The sequence below is a fragment of the Momordica charantia genome (genome assembly GCF_013281855.1).
Source record: "Momordica charantia cultivar OHB3-1 chromosome 7 unlocalized genomic scaffold, Mcharantia_2.0 BLBB01000007.1, whole genome shotgun sequence".
Taxonomy (NCBI): Eukaryota; Viridiplantae; Streptophyta; class Magnoliopsida; order Cucurbitales; family Cucurbitaceae; genus Momordica; species Momordica charantia.
The window spans coordinates 8,542,926-8,562,464 of NW_028275165.1; the positions used below are offsets into that span (position 1 = coordinate 8,542,926).

A 19,539-nucleotide genomic window follows, 5' to 3' on the forward strand; every position below is an offset into this window, starting at 1 on the left:
CATTGCACAGGATATGCTTTTCCACAACGCAGGGTCAAGGCTTGATACTGCTCTTTTCCTTCCCTTTTTGGATTTTCAGTATCACTCAGTAAGGTACCCTGAGGTCTCTTTTTTAGCTCGCTAGCCATTTGCCCCATTTGAACTTCTAAATTTCTTCGTGTTGCAGCTTGACTCTGAATCAGTGCATTGTTTCTGGCCATATATTTTCTCATCATGGCTGCCATTGAGTTGGAAGAAGTTGCTAATGGTCTTGTTCCTTGCTACTGACTGGGCATTAGCAATCCTAGTTGTTGGGCAACCTTTTGCTGATATTAGGAAGCATTCTTATGCATTTGGTTCCCTTGGTTTCCTCCCCAACTGAAGTTGGGGTGCTGTCTTCATCCCGGATTATAGGTGTTTGAGTGAGGATTGTTTCTGTTCGGGTTTCCTAGATAGAAGACATATGCTAGATTCCCGGGGCATGAATCATAATGTTGTTCAACCTCGCAATAAGAGCAAGAAATGGACATCACTTTACTTGTTGCAGGGTTATTCGATGATGTTGTGTCAGTGCTCATGTTCTTTACCATGTTGGTTAAATTGGCGATTTGATCCTTCAGCACAGCCATTGCCTCATTATCATTAGCCCCATGATTATTCCTCTTGGTTACTGCCCTGGAATTTGACCAGTGATAATTATCGGCAGAAATTCTTTCCAATATATCAACTGCTTCATCAAATGACTTAGATAACAATGTCCATTAGCTGATGCATCAACTACCAGGCGTTTTGCTTCACTCGGTCCATCGTAAAAGGTTTCTATCTGAATACACCTTGGCAAACCATGGTGGGGGCATTCCTTAACAATTCCTTGAACCGTTCCCACGATTCGCTTACAGATTCACCGTGCCTCTACTGGAAATTATTAATGTCCCCTCGATACTTGGCATTCTTGCTTAGGGGGAAGTATTTCATTAAAAACTTCTCAGCGAGGTCATTCCAAGATGTAATGGACTCATTCGGCATGGAGTTCAACCAGTCTCTTGTCTTGTCCCTTAGCGAATATGGAAATAGTTTCAAACGCAATGCTTCCTTGGACACTCCTTGCATTTTGAACGAGTCACTGACTTCTAGAAAGTACCTCAGGTGTAGATGGGGTCCTCAGATGGATTTCCAAAGAATTACCCCACTGTTTGGAGCATCTGGAACATAACCGGTTTTAATTCAAACCTCTCAGCTTATATTTCTGAACCTGCTATAACTGGATGAAACCCATGAAGTGCTGGTGCATCATAGGCTCTGATGGCACTTTCTCCATCATCTGCCAATAGAATGGCGTTAAGAGGGGGAGCACCTGCTGGTGCAACCATCTCTTCCTCGTTAATTCTTTCAACCACTGGATTTGGGAGCCTTGGTAGTTGATCCATGGGGTTAGTTTCCACTTGTTGTTGACGTTGTTCTCTTCTTCTTCTGTGAAATGTACGTTCAATCTCATTATCAAGTAGATATTCTAGCCTTTGCAGATTGGGCATTCACCTACAGAATCCACCACACAGTGATTGAAGGAAATTTTTATAGCACAGACTTTCTTGAGCAAACATATAAAGTGTATAATTCAAACAATTTCCCCGACAACAGCGCCAAAAACTTGTTGATCGAAAATGTATCCTTATGTGTAAGTGTACACTGTCGTTATAGCAAGTAATAAAAAATGTTCAAATCCACAGGGAAATGTTGCCTACACACTCTAATAGTGCTTCGAGAAAGCTAAAATATAAAAAAGAGATATTCCAAGAGTTAACAAAGAGATATTCCAACAATGGTGATCAAACATGCTGAAAATGAGATTAAACACCACAACAACTTAAAACCCATTCATCATTAATATCAACAGCACAATATTTAGCTCCATAAAAAGTTCACAACCCTTCCTCCTTACAAATAGGCTTAGCTACGCATAGTCATGGGGAAAAATAAATGAAACAAAAATCAATGAAGTGATACAAAGAGAAAGTGGGCGTAAGAGTGAAAACAAAGGAGCTGAAAGGTTCGGCCCCTTTTGGTCTTCTCTTCCTTCCTTTGCTCTAGCTCAGCTTCGGAACTCCATCTTCTTCTTGTCCTTTTCGAACTGGTTTCTTGGGAGAATGTTTTGAAGTGAGGGATGATTGATATAAAAAGTGTCTTTGGAGGCTTCCTTTAGTGATGCTTTTATACCCCTTTTGTTTTCAGGGTAACAAACAGCATTTGTGGGCCCTAACTATCACTTCCAGGTGACTTTTCAATTACTGTGGTAATTCTCCTTTTTAACAGCTTTATCACTATCATTGTCAGTCTGCTGCTTTTCTGTACTTTTTCTGATTGTGATGTTGTAGCATAGTTAATGCTTCAACAAAGAACCCAAAATTAGAACTTATAACAAAATTCGCAAAGCTAAGAAGAATGACAAATATTAATTCATTTTTGGCATCACTAAGTTTATATTGGGTGATCTTGTGGCTATCTTTAGCTAAAATATATTGAATTTCAAGCCCAAATAACTCTTTTGGAGAGTTATCAAGGTAACTATTCTTTTTCAGCTTTTTTTTTTTATACGTTTAGGTCGACATTGAAACTTGGAAGTATCTTTATTCTACTACCATTTTTAGTTTCTTGCTGAATTACGGGAATTTAGTAGTACTAAATTTCAAAATTTACAAATTGGAACTTCCTGAATTGTTGAATTTTGCAATGATGCATATGTTTTCTTTAGCAATTACAGGTAAGGTAATCGAGGTCGACTTTTGTGTATGTAATCAATCGGCTGTCAACTTTAAAATTTCCTTTGTTGTTCTATGTCGGAAATAAGGCATATCTCCCTGCTTAAAACAAAGATTCAATTCTCTACTATAAAAATGAGCATACTTTATCATAAACATGCCACAGTCAAATCCATTTTCTTGCTCTAGAAGGTCTTCGACAAATTATTGTGTCCAAGAATTGACATCAATATCTATTCCACTCTTTTCCTTCACCCCTTCCACAAAATATCTCGCCAATATTTTTAAAACACGAGAATCCATTCCCTTGAGAGAATCAAGATACTGAAACTTCTTCTATTTATTGTTGATTATTTGCTAGATTGCTTAAAATTGTTGTTGGTATGAAAGAGTTTGAGCAACTATTGCAATTAATGGAGCTAACCATTAGATGGGTCATCTTATCTCTTAATTGATGTAATATATATATATATATATATATTAATTAATTATATATATTAATCAAACAAATAATTAACACTTAATTATTTATTACCAAAATAGAATTATATTATATAGCATTTCTCAAATATAACCTATAGTTGTAATGTAAATCTTATGCACATTATTTTTAACCTATAGTTTTACTATGAATCATATTCATATTAATTTCATTGTAATAACATTCAAATAATTTCTCTCATAATATATAGTTTAATTTATAATGAACTATATATCATAATGTATCAATAATCCCTTGAGCAATTTGAACATTTCAAATTATTCTGAAAACCTCGATCCTCGTTTTACCCATTGTGAGCTGGCAAGGAGACCTAGTGAACCTACAGATCAGAAGCTCCAACGATACGAGATCAATCGGTCAAACTCATTAACCGAGTTAATCAACATTCGTTAACTTCGAGTCAGTCCAATAAAGACTCGCAGCTACACTATTCTCACTGCATAATATTTTCGTGTGGTAAGTCAATCATTCACGAGTGCTCGTAACTCAAGCTGGGTCAAGAGAACACTCATCTACTCCCCTAAAGTCGGGGAGGAATGAATTTCATCTTGTGAAGTTATGTTCCCAACTCCCCAATCGATCTCGTCCCCGAAATGGTAGGAATATTGAATCGGCGGCTCGAGCCACTCTCACCCATACAGATCAAAGGATGAGCCCTCACGGGAGGAGTCCATAACTCACTCAGAATTGAGAATGAGTTTCCTGGTTATCCTATGAAATAGTAATCTATTAGTCAATGGCGTTACATCTAAAGATTGGCTATTTCGCGGTCTGGTCTTATACAAACTCATTGTATAGGATACCCCTACTCGCATGTATCCATATGAACGACCTGGATTGGGTTATCTGTAACATTTATAAAGCGGACCGTATCCATAGTGCTGCTAGGATAAGGTACTCAACCTTATCCATATACTATAGACCCTTTAGGTTATTCTTAGGACATTATCCACTTGTATATCGAGGGTATATCAAATATATACCTAGTATATATACTGTCCCGGTTACAAGATAATAACCTTGGGTATTGAGTTTATTGGATTTAGACAATGCAGTGCTATGAATTCAATAACAAATTGATTGACTATAACTTTAATGAATATAAATTTGATTTTACATAAATACAAACTACGAGTTTAGGGTAACACACCCAACAAACTCCCACTTGAACTGAACTCGAGTGGGAAAGCAAATAAACTAGGACATACACTATACCCATTGCATTTCTCCCACTTGCCCTTGACTAACTGTACAACGCTCGTAGACCTAGACTTTGTAGATGACCCTCAACGTTGTGCTCCGAAGCTATCTTTGTAACGATCACATCTCTTCGTTGCACTATCTCTCATATAAGGTGGTACTTCCTTTCTATGTGTTTGCCTCTCTTGTGGCTTCGAGGTTCTTTAGAATTTGTCACAGCATCACTGTTATTACAATAAAGTGTGATGGGCAAGTTCATATTTGGAACGACTTCCAAATCGATTAAGAACTTCCTAAGCCAAACCGGTTCTTTTGCTGCTTCACAAGCTGCAACGTACTCAGCCTCCATGGTGGAGTCTGCGATGCATCCTTGTTTGATGTTTCGCCAAACTACCGTGATAAGATGAAAAAGATACCCATATTTTATATATTTATTTTACATTTTATTAATTTATTAATTTATTATGTTTAAATATTTGAATTTAATTATAATTTATCATTTTGTGGCAGATTGAAGATATTCAAGAATAATAATTTAAAAACGTAATTTTAGAGCATAATGCAGACTTCACCAAATTGGGAAGAACTCAATAGATAAATGCAGACACAATTATTATGGCGAGATGCTTCAATTTGAGAATTATGAATTTTTAGGATATTTTGTAAATAAAAAGATATAATTATAGGAAATGAGATGAGTTGCCCAACTTGTAGTCTAAAAAATGTAGTTTCACTTGTTACATACCTACGAGAATTATTCCTGCATACAACAATTGGTAATAATAAAAAATTAAAAAAATACATGATTTGACATATCTATATAAAAAATTAACATAGACACAATATTAGCCATCAATTCCATAGAAAGATAATTCATATCTGCAAAGAATTTAAATATACTTTTCATACCTAAGCTTCTAAATATTAACCATTTTTGTAAAAAAAAATATTAGCACACATTAAAAAATGAAATAGATTAAAAAAATAATGAATTCAGAAAATTAAAAATGCAAGAAACTGTAGAAAATAAAGAAATAAAAATACAAAAAACTAAGAGAATAATAAAATTAAAAGTAAAAGTAAAAGGCACACAAATCAAAAAATGAAAATGGAGAAAATTTTGACAATGTGAAAATTTCAAAAAGACTAAAATGCAGAAAACAAAAATACTAAAAAAATAAAAATAAAAATGCAAATGTACCAAATAAAAATACAGAATTTAAATGTATAAAATTAAAATGCAGAAAAAAAATACAGAAAGTTTAAATGTCGAAAATTCAAATATTTTGAAATCTCTTTTTCTCCAAATATTTTGAAATTCGTTCTTCCCAAATCATCGATGGTGGCTTCTCTCTCCCCCTCCGCCCAACACACTACATTGTAGACCCATATTCCTTCATTGCATGACTAATTCATACCTTAGATTTTACTTTTGTTTATTTTTTGAGTTTTTTCGTACAAACAAATCGACATTGGGATTTTGTTTCTCTTCTAAAAGAAAAATTCACTCTCAATTGGTGTGACTAAAATGACTAATTCATTCCTCTCTTTGACTTGTTACAAGATTGACAGCGAAGGTATGAGGAGTAGCTGAAGAGACATTACAAGAATTTTCAGATTTGGCAACAAAAGGAATCGTGGTCGGAGGTCAAAAAATTGTCGACAAAAGGTATTGGCGATGAAAAAAATTTTGTCGTCATCATCGTCGCTATAGCCCCGTCACGAAAGGTCTTTAGCAACGAAATTTGATTTTCGTCGCCATAGACCTTTGGCGATGAAAATTCAAATTTTGTCGCCAAAGGTTCAATTTTGTCTAAAATCTTCACAGGCATCTTCTACTTTTTTTTTTTTTTACCAATCTTGTTACCTAAATATTTCTTCAAATTTAGATCAAACGCCATAAACACGTACTCAAAATTATCATATCAACTTAGATTTATATTAAACAAAAACTAATTTTACAATCAGTCTAGTACATAAAGTCAAACACAATATAAGTTAAATTTCGATTACAGCTTAAATCTAAACTTATTCTAGAAAGTCTCGTCTTCTTTTGACTTCATATAACCTTCTCTAATTTTCAAAGCTTCCGAGAGAACAATCAAAATAACCTGAAAAAATAAAGGAAAAATAAGCCAATGTGAACAATGAGTTGTATACTTTAACTTGTTCCACTATATTTTAGCTAAACAAACTTAACTTTAAACAAGCAAATGAGCGGTAAAGTAAATCAAAAATTAACTTGAAGTATGGTGCCTAAGTGGTGCCAAAGAATCCAAAATGATCATAAACACACAACTTACTCCAATTGAACTTGAATAACCTAAATTGGTATTTTAGTGGCACAAATCTGTTTTAACGTAGCCCTAGTTAAAATAGTTTACAAAGGTGCCAAAATGTACTTAAAGTATACAAGGAATGAATGATCCATATCCAACATAATACGGATTTTTTTTTTCTTTTTGCTAAAGTGTACCTAAGTTCATAGCTTAATCATTCCTGTTGATGCAGAAATTTGGCTTCTTAGAATTTCGCCAATATTCACACCAATCTTCTAGAATAAATGGATCAACAAGACCTGCAAAATAGAATAGCACTACGACCGGTGTGACTCTTGCCACACAGGCTTCGATGCTTAAGTTAGGATCGGAGTAATTGAGTATAAAGTGTAAGGTATTGTGAACATACCTTTAGGATTTTGGTTACTACCCTATTTATAGAAGTTGAATCTTGATCCCTCTAAGGATTGCGGAATTCAATTCCTGTTACATCTAGAAAATCTGGTTATATGAGTCAGCGTATCTTGTCATAGGTCTGTCATCAGATCAAGAGTCGGGATGCGATGGGTTCGGGCCGGCATGCATCGCGATCGAGTCGGGTCTTCTGCAATTCTAGGACGGGGGGCCGAGAACTGCTTGATGCGTAGAAGGTCTATATGTCGAGCCCTAGTCGGTGTTGAGCAGTACTAGGCACCGACCACTAGTCGGCCGAGGGGACGGCTTGGGTCGCTCAGCACTGACCCCCTTTCTGGTTCGTGTCTTTTCTTGGCTCTTCCCCAGTCTTCTCTCACTTCGCTGGATCTCTTCTTTCTCCCTATAAGAATAGCCCCCAGTCTCAATGCAGAAGGCAATAAGTATGAGCAAAATGCTAATGCTTCTATATTGAGGGTATTTGGCACTTGTCGTTTCATGAATGACTATTTTTGTGGAATAGCCCACATACCCTTTTGTTGTTGTTGGTTGTCGTTTCTCGGGTTGGCCTTCTTAGCCCCCATACTCTTGTCGTAGTTGGCTGTAGTCAAGTCTCTTGGACTCTGTCGTACAGTTTGTTTTAACTGTTTAGGTTTTTGCCTTGGATCTAACTTTTATTTAGGCTAGCTATACCACCCTTGGGTTTCTAACTTGTTTGGATTTTGCCCATGGTTTATTCTCTCGAGTTTACTCTTAGGTTGCCAACCTATTTGGCTTTTTCCAATGGTTTTATACCTTGGGGTTTACTCTTGGATTTCTAACCTATTTGGCTTTCGCTAATGGTTTTATACCTTGAGTTTAGTCAGAACCCTTGGTTTTTTAACCTGTTTGGCTTTTGCCAGTTTTTTACCCTAAGTTTAATCAACACCATTAGGTTTCTAACCTATTTTGGCTTTTGCCAAATGATTTTATACCCTGGGTTTCCTTAATTGGTTTGGCTTGCCTGCTTTCTGTTTCAACCTTGCTAGGCCTATACGCATGCCTTTTTCAGCACCTTTGGGATTCTCTTCCCCGGTTTCACTTACTTGCTTCTAACTTATCGGCCTACTTCTAGGTCTGTCCTACTTCGAGTTCCTTGATCATTGTTACTCACTTGGCCCCCACTTCAAGCCTTGTCATTCTCTTTTATGTCGTCTTCTTCTATCTTCTCGTGTCGACTAAGTGACCTCCTTATCGAGCACAATTTTTGGAGACCGGGTCGACTTTTCCGCTAGCTCCTACTACTACGTGCTGCTGACTTTTGTTGTTGTGCAGTTATCGGATCTTGTCGGTAGAATAGGCCTGATTAGTGGAATAGGTCTGGTTGGCAGAATAAACCTAGTCGGCGAAGACACCTGGTCGACAGTAGAGCCCTGGTTGGTAGAGACTTGCTCGGTCGGGACCTGGTCATGCCTTAGATCTGGTCATGCCCTAGAGTCTAGTCATGCCTTGGATCGGGTCATAACCAGTTATGTAGTTCGTTGGTTGAGTCTAATTTTGTATTACCTTAGTAGCCTTCTTCTCTCAAAATCAATAAGCATAGGTAAAATGCTAGACTTCTATATTGAGAGTATTGTTGTTTGATTTTTGAAGATTTTGTTGTTCATGGACCGACCGATGGAATAACCTCCATAGTTGATATCTTTCGTCGTAATTAGCTTTTAATAACTTTTCTACTTGCTCGGCCACGATTTCATTCCTAGCTGCGTTGAGTCGGTGCACCATGATTTTTTGGTCGATTCTTGGCATATCTTCATGTGATCATGAGAATACATCGGCGTTGCTTTGAGAAAATTAGTGAGACTAGCTATTTCCTCAGCCCCCAACTTGGTTCCAATATTAATTCATCGCTCTTCAAATGTTGAGGGATCGATCTTAATTCTTCAGTAAGCTTTCCTCTATCTGAGGTGGGTGACTCCATGCGATGACCAGGGCTCGGGTCGGCCTTTTCATCATTATCGATTGAGTTGTTATCTGTCAGGAGCATAACACTAGTTGCACAATCTAATCTCACAGCAAAAGACATTATCATCCCTTTAGCTGTTAAGTGCTCGTCCACCGGAGATGTCAGACTATTGGTGTGACTTTTCACTTCACTACCAAGGTCTTGTCGCTTACTCTTGACGATCTGATTAGGGCTCTAGGAATGTTGCTCTTTTTATCCTAAGACTTGCAGTTTAGTCTCATTTGGAATTTCTCGGGTAAGACCCGTTCTCAGTTCATCAATTTCTTTGGATGGGTCGGCTTATCTCCTCCAGGATCTGTCCTAGAACTCGTTGCTTTGTTTGTTCTGAGTCTTGCCTTAAACTTATCGACTCGTTTTACTTTAGATCTCCTCGGGTTCGAGTAGTTCTCAACCAACTCGTCTTCCTCTTCGGATGATCGACTTGTCTCGTCTAAGATCTATCCTAGAACTTGTCGCTTTGTTTGTCCTGTGTTTCACCTCAAAACTTGTGGACTTGTTTCTCTTGAAATTTGAGTAATTCTTGGTCAATTCATCGTCAATCATCTTGACTTTTAGATCTTAGTCGTCCCCGCAGACGGTGCCAATTGTTGGTGCAGAAATTTGGCTTCTTAGGATTCCGCCAATATTGCCCCAATCTTTTAGAATAAAGGGATCGACGAGACTTGAAAAACATAATAGCACTAAGACCAGTGTGGCTCTTGACACACGGGCTCCGATGCTTAAGTTAGGATCATAGTAGTTGAGTATAAAGTGTAGGGTATTGTGAACATACCTTTATGGTTCGGTTACTTTCCTATTTATAGAAGTTGAATCCTGACCCCTTTAGGGATTGTAGAATTCGAATCTTGATACATATATGAAATCTGGTTATCTGGGCCAGCGTATATTGTTATGGGCCTGTCGTTGGATCAAGAGTTGAGACGCGATGGGTTCGGGCTGGCATGCATCGCGATCAAGTTGGGTCTTTTGGAGTTCTTGACTGGGGGGCCGAGAAGGTCTGCACCGAGTAGTGATCGGCGCCGACCACTAGTCTGCTGGAGGGCTAGCTTGGGTCGCCTAGCACCGGCCCCCTTTATGGTTCGTGCCTTCTTTTGGCTCTTCCTTGGTCTTCTCTCGCTTTGCTGGATCTTCCTTTTTCTCCCAATAGTTGTTGGGTTTTATGCCCTAAACTCGTGGTTTGAAAACATAAAACAAATATTCATTCAATAAAGTTGTTATTGATGTTTCTCTTAGAATTGCATTAACCCAAATCCAATAAACTAATATCCGAGGTTATGTCATGTAACTGGAATAGTATATAACAGATATACAGTATATATTTAATATAGAACATATATATTTGATATACAGTGTATATATATACAGTATATATTCAATATAGAGGTGAATAATGTTCTAGTAGTAACCTAAAGAATCTATAGTATATGGATAAGGTTGGTTACCTTATCCTGGTAACAATATGGATACGACCCACTTTGTAATAGTTACAAATGACTTGATCCAGGTCGTTCGTGTGGAGACATGCAAGTGAAGGTATCCTATACAATTAGTTTGTATAAGACCGGACCATGAAATAATTAATCTTTAGTTGTAACACTGTTAGCTAATAGATTAAAATTTCAATAGCATGACTAGGTGACTCAATCTCAATCCTAAGTGAGTTATGGACTCCTACCTATTAGGGCTCGTCTTTTGATTTGTTGTAATTCTAAAACGAGATCGAAGCACACGTGTTCTCTTACGTGCTGACTCCGGTGGGCCGAGTCGCCGACTCAATATTCCTACCATTTTGGGGATGAGACTGAGTAGGGAGCTGGGAACATAACTACACAAGATGAAATTCACTTCTTCCTGACTTTAGGATAAGTAGATGAGTGTTCTCTTAAGTGCTGACTCTAGGACTTGAACAAGGGGACCCACCCTCTCACTGGTCCGAGAGTGACTTCCAGTTATTGGTTCGACCACAACTGGGTTGTTCATTAGAGGATCAACGGTACTTAAGGTCCAAGATGTAACATAGGGGTAAAACGGTAATTTGACCCAGCTATGGTTACGAACACTCGTGAAGGATTGACTTACCGTTAATAGTCAAAATTCATGGACGCATAATATTCTACTGTGAGAATAGTGTGGTTGTGGATCTTTAGTGGAATGACCGACAGTTAACGAATGTTGAATAATATGGTTAATGAGTTTAATCAATTAATCTTGTATCGTTGGAGCTTCCGATCTGTAGGTCCTTAGGTCCACTTGCTAGCTCGAAAATGATAGTTAAGAATATTTAGTCTTGAAAATAATTTGAATTGTTCAAATTTGTTAACGAGAATTAAAGTTAATTGTATGAGATGCAATTAACATAATGTATGTTGATACATTATAATATAAATATAATTTTGAATCGATTCAAAATTATGAGAGAGACGGATATTAGAATTTGATTCTAACATGGTTGATTAATTTAAGTTTAATTTGATTAAATATGATTTAATTAAATTAATGGGATATGTTAATTTGGTTAAATTAAATTCGATTTAATTTAATTAAATTAATAATTCTTTTTTTAATTAATTTAGATTTAATTAATTATTAATTTAATTAAAATTGTTTTAGTTAAATTAATAATAAAACAAAAAAAAGGGACGAAAAACCTCCCACTTTCCACCATTGGTGGGAAGTGGGGGGAGTGAGTGGGGAAATGGTGACTTCCCCCTCACTCTTCCTTTCCTATAAAAAGAAAGGTTCTCCTCTTTTCTTTTTGGTCGCCCAAACGTTGGTTGATTGAGTTTCCAAAACTCCAACGAGAAAATCTCTCTCTCGATTTCTCAATTTCCCTTTCAATTATAAGATGATTCCCACAAACCGAGTTCTTTAACATCTAGAGGATAGCGAGGAAGACTTTTTGGTGACGTTGGTGTCTTCATTGAAAAGGTGTCTTCAAAGGTATGTATCACTAACTTTCGTTTAATCATGCTTATGTCTTTTTTTTTTTGTAATTCTAAAACAAGATCGAAGCATACGCGTTCGCGTGCTTCCGCAACGGGATCCAATCCCTTCAAATGGTATCAGAACCTAGGCTCTGCTTTCGATCTCGTTTTGAATTACATAGAAAAGAATGTTGGGTGTTTTTGTCTATATTTGATATATGTGGTTTGCAAATAGATGTTTTCGGTTTTTGGCATTAGATTTACAGTTTTTCTGTTGATTCAATCAATGTAAAGTCCCGTTGTTTTGGGCGTTTAATCCTGTAAATTGAGTCTGTAAGTCCGTGTCCTTTGTGGCAAGAAGTTGCTATAAAAGAGTACTAAAGAAATCGGATGGACAGCGCCTAGGTGCTGCCACAGCTACAGAAACCTGAGAGCTCGTGCCTGCAGTAGTGGGGGCAGTGCCTAGGCGTTGTGTCTAGGTGCCTAGGCGTCGGGTTTAAAAAAAAAAATTTTTTGTTTTTGTTTCATTTCTTATAGGAAGCCAAAAACCGATCTATTGTACTATTTAATTATTATGCATTTGGAATGTATAATTAATTAGTTGTATATGTTGCAGAAAGTATGACATATAGTTTAAAATCCCACCATAGGTTAAGCATGTTCATGCATCATATGTATATAATAGTTATAATGTATGATAGCATTATTTATTTTCATAATTAATTAATATAAGTGTTGTATTAATTAGATGAAAATAAAGTTTCATTGAGCATGACATTACTTTAGTAAATATAAATGTTATATTTATGTATGTTATTAATGCATGATTATAGTTTTAATTTCTTTTAATTTATAAGTGTTATATGTTTGGTAAATAGAAATTAAAGTCTGTAATCAAGAGTTGCACGCACACCGTAGGTCCTTAATAATTAATTTTAAATGAGTTTAAAAATAATTATACCTTAGGTTATATACTTTTTATTTTTGGTTTTAAATAGGTTGAACACAAAAAAATAAAAGGTTGATATAAAATATTGCCTATAAGGGAACCCTATCTAAGAAAAGTTCTGTCTAAGTTGAGGTACTTAAGCTGACCGTAAGGGGACACTTCTACTTGTGAACTGACGTGGGGGTTGAATTAGTCAATATTTTATAACATGCAATAATGTGGTTAGTTCATTAAAGTGTTTAATGAACTAAAACATTAAGTGTTAAACAAATCCAATATAAAAGTTATATCGGACAAACTAATAAACTTAGATAATTTCATTTAGTCGGATTTTACTTAAGTAATAAACCCTATTTGTAAAATACTAAGTGAGAGGATTAGGTGTATATATAAAATATACCAAGTATATGAGATATATGTGGTATATTATATATACATTCTTTCCCTCACGTTCTCTGTATAAGTTCACACCATGAGTTCCATGCTCGGCCTCGTGTCGCCCTGGGCGCGGCCTCCCTACTGAAGGTGTTTGCATGGTTCAATACCAAGGTGAATTGAGAAAGTATTTATAGTGAATGGGAGAATGACGTGTGACAACACATCCTACGGTCTCCTCTATTGGTTTGCAACGTGAGGTTTCATACACGGTCTGCGTGTCATCCTGGAGCGACCACCCCTACAGAGGGTCTGCTGTATGGAATCAAAATCAGGGCAAACTCCATAAATGGATAAGGTCTCTTAGGTTTTGCACCAATATTTATCCTTCCCTACGACATGCTTATTGAGGCGGACATCTGGGGTCTAAAAAATGGCGGGTCACACTTACGAGAAGTTGTTAATTTTTTAGTAACTCCTTGACCAAACAAACTGTGACTAACTGCTTATGTTCTTCATGTAGCATTCAGACCGAATGACACTATGAAATTGCGTGTTATAGGAATAAGAGTTATTCTGGAGTAATATGTTTGTTCTTCTTCTCAAGGAATTAGTTCCTAGAGGCAGCTTGATGCTGGTGAGATGACTCTGAAAGTCGGAACGGGAGATGTCATCTCAGCAATCGTAGTGTAACAATCGGAAAAATATATATATATTTTTAAATTATTTTTTTATTTGTTTTCTTTTATTTTCTCAAATATAAACCTTTTTGTTTTAAAAGATAATCTGGTCTTAGAATTTGAAAATAAAAAGAAAGAGTTTTATTAAATATTTTTCTTTTTATGTTAGCCTTTTTTAAAAAAGATTCATTAGGGTTTGTTTTAAAAGTCCTCAAACCCTAGATTTTATTTTCTTAAACTACTAGACCTAGTTTTCTCTCCAAGAGAAAAAGAAAATAAAAGAAGAAGAATTTTGGTATTTTAACTCAAAGATTGATAAGTTTTTTTTCTTCCTCATTGTTTTAGTTTTATTTTTCTTGATCAGTAGTTCTTTAATTCAGTTTATTGAGAAAAGTTTTGAGGTCTTTGTTTTTAGAATAAAAGATTAAGGACTTTTTATCCTATAAATTTTCCAGAATTTTTAGTTTGAATTTTGTTGTTTATGAGACTCTTTTTGAGACTCTTTTTGCATGAAAAGTTTATCTATTTGTATCCCATAAACTATAGCTTATTGTTCTGATTTTGACATGAAAAATTGTATGTTTTTATCAAGTTTTAAAGGATTTCTATATAGTTTTCAAATCTGATTTTTCTGTAAAAATTCAATAAATTTGTAATTGTTTTGTAGAAAATTATTGGAAGTTTTATTTTATAAACAGAAAATTTTCCAAATTTAAAATCCTCAAATTTTCAATTGTTTAGAAGGTTTTTAAGCTTGTTTTGCTGAGGAACTTTTTGTAAATTTGGTCCGTATTGATTTATACCGATTCTTGTAATTTTAAAATTGTTATTTTTTAATTTAGAGGCTTTTTAACCCAGTTTTTCAGATCTGATTTGGTAGCCCTAAATCCATATTTTCCTAATTGTTTTGCATGAAAAAAAAATTTTGAATGGAAAAATTGGGTAGATAAGATTTGCTTAGTAATTGGTTGAATTTTAAATTTTTGAGTAAGATCTAAGAATTGATTTTGTATATTGGTTGTAATTTGCCATATCTGTTCGAAAAGTGTTGTAAGTAATTTGTTATACTCTTTCGAAAAAATTGATATTATGTTTATTTGTAAAATATTTGAAGCATGTTTTATATGAATTGATAAAGTTTTGTTTGAAATTATTTAAATGTTTGAAATTGATTTTTGGGTTATTTGTGAAATATGTAAAATTATGTTTTGTATGATTTGATAAAGTTTGATTGAAATTATTTAAATGTTTTGAACTGATTTCATATTGAAAGTATGTATTTGTTTTACATATTGATTTGAAAGATATTTTTTATTGATTTGATAGGGCTATCCGAATATGACATATTTTTGTTTTGAGGAACGTTTTGCTTATTTGGAGTAATAGCCTAATTTGAAATTGATGAATTTTTGTTCTGACTTTGTGGGAATGACACTTTTGTGATTTGACATTTCTTGAAAATGAAGATTCATGTTATATTTCGTCCTTAGTTTTGGTACAACATACCTCTGGTCGAACTTTGAAAAAATATCATGGTCTATAGTAGCCCAAGCTATTTGATTCAAAGTTGAGGTTTGTAATCCTTTTTTGGCTTCCTCGTGTAATAAATGGATGAAATATGTCTCAATTGGAGTAGGCTATTGAGCCACTCCATCATTTCATCACACTCATCATTACTTTGAGCCATTTAAATTTATTTGTTATTGTACACATTAGAGGTAAACATAAAAAAGAACGAGTAAATTTATTTGTCAACGGAAAAAAAAATCATGCAATAAAATTTAGAATTATAATTTCAAATGATTCCAAATTCAACTCCTCAAATTCTTATATAACCCCCTCCCCTTCCGATCAAATCCAACATTCTTCTCCCTTTTCCATTTTAAAAAAAAAAAATTCCCTCCCAACATTCTTCTCCATTTCAAATTTCAAATAAAATCCTCCCTCCCAATCTTTTCCATTTTGAAGTCCGTAGATTAAATTTCAAATGACCCAATTATTCCAAATTTGAAATCTATAGATGAAAATTGGATCATCCAGACCATGGTGAGAGGTCACCTTGAAAAGTAGCTCGTGATTCTAAAATCGAGCTACATTGTACATCAGACTCCAAAACTTGGAGATGATCCACATCATAGAAAGATGAATTTTTAGTGGCTCGGAGCAGATCAGAGAAGAGTTAAGGCCAAAGGTTGTTCATTTTTTTTCTCAATTATTTTTGGTTTTTTCATTCATTATTACCAATGAAATAGATGTAAAGATTGTTTTATTCTTAACTTGATGTTTTCATTTCAGTCTTGGTAAAACTCAACGAAATATCTGTCAATTTCTATATCTCAACCAACTAGCAATTATAGATTGTAAATTTTTTTTTCTTTCTTCGTAGATTTTTTCAAGTCAGAAAAGTTAGGCAGTGGCTAATTAAAGAGATAGAAAATAGTGTCACCCCCCCCCACATTCCAGATGCCCCTCCCCTCTATCTCCGACAAAGGCGATGCAAAGGTCATACCTTTCAGAAATTTAAACAATATTTCAACAATTAAAGTTGTAAAGAAAAGAGGTAAGACCCAAATTTCATATCCAAAAAACAATTCCAAAAAAGGGTAAAAAATCGTTGGAACCCTGCCAACTCGTAAACATAGAAGGAAGGAAAAATGGAAAAGGAAAACAAAAGAAAATGGAACAAGAAAACAATAGAAAGAGTAATCATACCTAGTTCTTCTTCTTAGAGAATGCTCAGAAAACCCTAGCAGTAATGGAGAGCGTGGATGAGTGTTTGATAGTCTGAGTACTTGACGGGATTTCTAGATCCCATGTTTTCAAAATTATGGGATATGATATCTTAAACATTTGAAAACAAGTAAAAGTTGTTTTCAGATTTGGGGCTTTTTGAATTCTAAGTTTTTTTAATTTTGTTTTCATATTTGGGCCTACCAACCATAAACCCACTGTATTCATCTTATCCCTTCTTTTTCAAAACATAAAACTAGATCCAAATCTCCTACCAAATAGGGCCTGAGAGATCTAAATTTTGAAGAATCCTCCAAACCTGCTTAGCAACCAAAGCTTTATTAAAACCTTCCGGATCTCGAAAGTTTAATCCACCATTCTCCTTAGGTAAACACATTTTCTTGCAACTCATTCAATGTATCTTCTTATGATTAGACATAGATCCCCACCAGAAGCAATCAAATAATTGAGTAAGCTCATAATAGAAACCTTTACGAAATGCAGTCAGGGCATAAGAAGGGATGACATGGGCAATACTGGACCTCATTTCCACCTGATGAAAAGAACTTCCGTTTCTAACCTTGAATGGCTCTCCAAACTTTATCCTTGAGAAAATTCTAATCTTGACCTTTCCTTCGAGAGAAAAAGGAAGAAAGCCCAAGACAAGAACCAAAACTAGACACTACAAGTAACGTTGACGATCAATATGAACAATGGGTGAAAAGTTAATGCGCTGACCAGATGGCGTCCATAAGTCAATAACAAATTCTTGAAGAACACACATTCAAATTCATCCGGCTTCAAAAATATTAGACTATTATCAGCAAAGAGGAGATGAGATATGATGGGACTACCATTTACCATATTAACACCTGAAAGCGGATCTGTCATGTTGCATGATGGAACACAGATGAAAGACCTTCAACACATAATAGAAATAGATAAGGCGAAATTGGGTCACCTTGGCGGATACCCTGTGAGGGAGAAAGACCCTTTCAGCTTGCCATTAATAATAATAACAAAGAATCCAACTGAGGAGATATAATGCATGATAGTAGAAACCCAAGCTGGCGTAAACCCAAGCTTTAACATCAACTACTCCAAATAAACCCATTCAACTCAATAAAAAGTTTTGCTTAAGTCAAGCTTTAAAGCTGCCATACCTTTGCCTCGAGACTTATGGTTCTTGGATATAGTGTAGACATTCATGGCTGATGATAATATTGTCAATAATGGCCCGATTAGGAATAAATGTTGATTGGGAGTCAGAGATAACGTAGCCAATAACCTTTTTCAGACGATTAGCAATGGTTTTTGAAACAATCTTGTAGGAAACATTGCATAAACTAATCGGTCTGAAATCAGAGCAAACCTAGGCTAATGGGTTTTACGAACAAGAGTAATATAGATGTTATTCCAATTATGAAAGTCCCATTGGTTATTGAGAACAAACAAACATGCATCAATAGTTTTTGCACCCACAATCTCCCAATTGGTCGGATAAAAGAGAGCTGGAAAACCATCTGGTCGTGGAGCTTTAGTAGGAAACATTTGATGTAAAGCCTCTTCAATCTCCTCGTTGCAAAAAGGGGCCAGTAGTTGAGCGTTCATTTGAGGAGTAACTCTAGGAGATACAAACTGGAGAACATCATTAAGATTGTCAGAAAAAGGCTTGGAGGAAGCAAAAAGATCCTGGAAGTAAGAGATAAAAACATTCTCAATCTCATGAATGTTCTCTGTCCAAACTCCTCGATTATTAGTGATGCCATAGATTGTATTATTAGTTTTTCTCAAAGAGGCTTTCTTATGGAACCACGTAGAATTCTGATCCCCTACTTGAGCCAGTCCTCCCTAGAACGTTGCTTCCAATATACTTCTTCCAACTCAAGGAGAATAGCGAAATCATCTTCTAATAAGTGAATTGTGTGAAAATCAAGGGGAGATGCTGGTTATAAGTCGTAACAAAGGCTACATTCTTGGCCTTAATTTGTTTAAACATGTCTCTTAAATTGGAATTACCCCAACTCTTGTAGCTCTAGATAGGCAACTTCAAGACTAGCCAAAAGTGTAACATTAGAAGCATCCCAAAGGCCATCCCGCTTGATAATTAATTCATAATCAGTATCATGCATCCAACATTCATCAAATCGGAATAATTTATTTTTAATTGGAAGCTTTGTGAACGCCCGTGAAGGAAGATCAAGAGCAATGGCTCTATGGTCCGATTTGGACCAATTGAGGTGCGTGCATCGAACTCCTGAAAAAAAAAAGCAAAAAAAAGAATCATTACAGAGAAAACGATCAAGCCTTTTCCAAACTTGACTGCTCCCAAAACAGTTATTGCACCAAGTAAACATGCTGTCAGTAAAATCCATATCTCGAAGATAATGGTGGTCAATAGCTTTCCTAAAGTCTGCAATAAGGGAAGAGTCAAAAAGACTAAAGCTAGTGGATTCATGGCTCCATAAAATTGAGTTCAAATCACCACCTACAAGCCATGGGGAATTATCCAAGTCATAAATTTGTCGTAACAGTTCCCACGATATGGATCGTTTATGAGCAACAGCATGGTCATAGAAACAAGTAACCGCCATGTCAAATTATTCCATAAAATATAAGTGTCAATGTGATGCTTAAAGAATGATCGAATAGTAACATCAACATTATTCTTCCAGAGAATACATAAGTCTCCACTCATACTGGAGCTTTTAATAGTGAAACAACCAGAAAAGTTTAATCTAAGTTTTAA

At 35.5% G+C, this 19,539-nt stretch overlaps 1 pseudogene; it reads right to left on the reverse strand.

Annotated features, from left to right (window-relative positions):
• Positions 1 to 377: 377 nt before the first annotated feature.
• LOC148210262 (uncharacterized) lies at positions 378 to 1,511 on the reverse strand (annotated as a pseudogene).
• Between the last annotated feature and the right edge of the window lie 18,028 nt (positions 1,512 to 19,539).